The following is a 3,757-nucleotide window of genomic DNA, read 5'->3' on the forward strand; positions in this document are numbered from 1 at the left end:
GCCATTCTCCTGCTTCAGCCTCCCAAGCAGCTGGGACCACAGGTGCCCGCCACCACACCTGGCTAATTTTTTGCATTTTTAGTAAAAACGGGGTTTCATCGTATTAGCTAGGATGGTCTCGATCTCCTGACCTCATGATCTGCCCGCCTTGGCCTCCCAAAGTGCTGGGATTACAGGCGTGAGCCACGGTGCCCGCCAACAATGACTTTTTAGGGACGTGATTCAGCTTATAACATTCTGTACTCTGGACTCCCAAAATTCATGTCCTTCTCACATGCAAGATCCCTTCACCCCCATCCTAACATCTCAAAAGTCTTATTATTATTATTTTTTGAGACAAAGTCTCACTCTGTTGCCCAGGTGCAGTGACAACTCATTGCAGCCTTGACCCCTTGGGCTCAAGAGATCCTCCCACCTCAGCCTCCCAAGTAGCTGTGACTATAGGCATGAGCCACCATGCCTGGCTGATTTTTCTATTTTTTGTAGAGACAAGGGTCTATGTTGCCCCAGGTTGGTCTTGAACTCTTGAGTTCAAGCAATCCTTCCACCTTGGCCTCCCAAAGAGCTGGGATTACAGGCCAGAGCCACTGCTCCCGGCCCATTTCAAAAGTCTTAATCCATTTCAGTATCAAACTCTAAGGCCCAAATATCACCCAAATATTATCGGAATCACATATGGGTGAGACTCAAAGTGTGGTTCATCCTGAGGCAAAATTTCTGTCCAGCTGTGTAACTGTGAAGCCAAAGAAGTTATTTTGCTTCCAAAATACAACGGTGGGACAGGCATAGGATAGACGGTCAGCCCTGGAAACCACCCTTCTACTCTGTGACTGTGATTTTGATGTTTGTAGATTGCACATGTAAGTAAACGCATGCAGGATTTGTCTGTGTCTAGCACAATTCGCTTGGCATAATGTCTTCCAGGTTCCTGGATCCAGCCATAGCTGCACATCAGATCTTCACGGATAGCCTAGTTCCCTGACTACTGAGTAACTTCAGCCTTACTGGCTTCAGCCTCACTGGCAAGACCCGATGGAGTCCACCAGACTCGCAAAAATCGATTTTGACCTAAGTCAGTTCAACTTGACAAGAAGAAAACATCTTAGTTTCCAACAGAAGTGGACCACAACTTTAAACCTTTGACCTTAAAGTCTAAAACATTAACTTAAAATAGGCAAGAAGCAACACTGCTTCACAGGACAAGAAACAGTCACCAATACTCCCAAATCAGGAGAACAAAGACTCGGTGGGCTGAAGGCAGAGGGAATAACAGACCCCGCCCACCAAACAGGTCCCGCCCACACCGCCGGTCCCGCCTGGCCCGCCTGGCCCCGCCCACTACCGCATGAGCCTGCCCCACCCTTTCAGGGTTCCCAAATCAGGTCCGTCTTTCTGCCCCTTCCCTAGCGGGTCGCACCCCACCCAGGACCCTCCCCCGCCCCAGGCTTCTTAGTCTTTTTTTCTCCTCTCGTGAAGCTTCCTGCACACCCGGAAGCAGATCGCGCGGGGAAACCCTCACAGCGCTGCGCGTCAGTTTCCGTCTACCTGGACTAAACATTTGCTTCGCCGGGTCTACGTGAATCCAACGTGCACTTGGCGGTCTTCCCTTGTCTATACCCGTTTCCTGGGGATCACTACGGACCTTAAAATACCAGCAACAGCCCCTTCGCCCCAAGTAAGTCTGATAATTGCTTTCCTTTCGGTTTAAAAATCTCTCTGCGGCTGTTCCTTGCTCCCTGCCTTTCTGCCTTAGGACCACGTAGACAACCCCACTCAGGTCGTGTTCCTGCTTAAAACCCTTACTGACCTCTGCTTCGGCCCTGCACCAAGTCGAGCCCTCACTCGGGAGGTGGATTCCCACTCGTCGCGACCCCCGAGTTCCTCCCTCGTCAGCCCCTGGAGGGGAGCGCCTGCCGTCCGGCTCCTGAAGGAGCCTCTTCCCCTCCCAGGTCCTGGGATTCTGCAGAACCTCCCAGTCCTGAGACATCGTCCCCCGCGCCACCTAGTATCCTCCTCACGCCGGGTCCTTCCGCTCCCCAGGCTTCCCCTTCACAGCCACTGCTTTTCCTGATCCCCCCGTTGGGGCAGGTGACCAGAGTCTGTCTTGTGATACCCAGTGTTCTTCGTTCCCAAATTTTACTCCACTGGAAAATGTGCTCTTCCGGGAGGTGGGCATCTTATTCCTCCCCTGTCCTACTGAATGTGTGGGTGAGAGGGATCAGGAGAGGAAAAGACAGGGAACGACGAAGCAAAAGGAAAAACCGAAAAGAATGAGGGAGACCCATAAATACACGGCAAAATGGATGATAATTTAGGGATTTGCAGAGAGATAGCAAGAGTGAAAGAGAACGAATGGAGAAAGAAGCAGGGGGAGAAAAGCACATAGAGACATTTAGAAAAAAAAGGGGACCTTCAGAGAGATGAGGGCAGCAAAATAGAGTGGGGCGGCAAAGGAGGAGGCACTGCAGACAGACAGTGGGGAGAAGGTAAAAGAGTTGGAACCGCAGCCGACAGAACTACGTGGTGCTGGAACTGAAAGAGAGGGCAGTGGGTGACAAGCAGAGTAGAGAGAGAGCCGCAGCAGGGAGGAAGCCTAGGAAGTTGGGGGTGCTAGAGAGTGGGAACAAAGGAGCTGTAACAGGTAAGAGGGAGTTTTAACAAGGAGAGCAGAGAGGGAGCTTAGATGGGGAAAAAGAGGCAGAAATACGTGGAGATTGGGGACAATCAGAAAGATTGGGGAGGAAGAGTTCCAAGAGGTGAAGTAAGTTGCCGACTATTGGGCAGAACAGACATAAAAGAGGAGAAGAACAGAAAAGGGGAGGAAAGATGCAGCATGCGAGAGGGAAACACGTAGTAGTGAAGAAAGTGGGAGAGGAGCCTATCCAGATGAGTGATGAGTTGATTGGATATGGATGGTGGTTGTAATATTCTGATTTGTGACTTTACACTCTAAAATTTTTTTCTTTAAATTGTAATCATGAGGATGAAAATTACCACTCTTTTCTGTAAGGCTTGTGCATTTTGTATTTATTTGTATCAAAAGATATTTAGAATTTCTGTTTAGCCAGAGGGCATTTAAATTCAGTCATTTGTGGTAACTCTTTTCTTCCCTGGGATAGAGTAGAGGATAGAGTGAATGAGAAATGGGGCAATAAATGACTGTCACTCTCACTACAAGGTATGTCTTTGTTTTTTTTTCTTTTCTGAAACAGGGTCTTGCTCTGTCAGACTAGAGTACAGTGCCATGATCTCTGCTCACTGCAGCCTCAACCGCCCAGGCTCAAGCAGTCCTTCTGCCTCAGCCTTTCAGAGTGCTGTGATTACAGATGGGAAGCCACCACATCAGGCCTACAAGGTATGTCTTTGTAGGAGTATTGAGAGTCTTATTTTTTTGTAATGGATTTTCTTTTTTGTTTTTTCTTTTTTTGGTTTGAGACGGAGTTTCACTCTTGTTGCCCAGGCTGGAGTGCAATGGAGCCATCTCGGCTCACTGCAGTCTCTGCCTCCCAGGTTCAAGCAATTCTCCTACCTCAGCCTCCCAAGTACCTGGGATTACAGGTATGTGCCACTACGCCTGGCTAATTTTGTATTTTTAGTAGAGACGGAGTTTCTCCATATTGGTCAGGCTGGTCTCAAACTCCCAAACTCAGGTGATCCACTGGCCTTGGCCTCCTAAAGTGCTGGGATTACAGGCATGAGCCACTGCGCCCAGCCTACTTTTTTCTTTGTAGTTCCTTTATTTATTTATTTTTTGAGA

At 48.9% G+C, this 3,757-nt stretch overlaps 1 protein-coding gene across 1 annotated transcript in view; it reads left to right on the forward strand.

The window, feature by feature from the left end:
* The first annotated feature begins 2,620 nt into the window (after positions 1-2,620).
* Positions 2,621-3,757, forward strand: part of ZNF836 (zinc finger protein 836) — a 17,493-nt gene continuing 16,356 nt past the window's right edge. Inside the window, exons 1-2 of the mRNA XM_011965858.1 lie at positions 2,621-2,641; positions 3,213-3,355. The gene's annotated coding sequence lies outside the window, so the exon portion shown is untranslated. The remainder of the gene's footprint in view (positions 2,642-3,212; positions 3,356-3,757) is intronic.

Source organism: Mandrillus leucophaeus, unplaced genomic scaffold, assembly GCF_000951045.1.
Source record: "Mandrillus leucophaeus isolate KB7577 unplaced genomic scaffold, Mleu.le_1.0 Scaffold74, whole genome shotgun sequence".
Taxonomy (NCBI): domain Eukaryota; kingdom Metazoa; phylum Chordata; class Mammalia; order Primates; family Cercopithecidae; genus Mandrillus; species Mandrillus leucophaeus.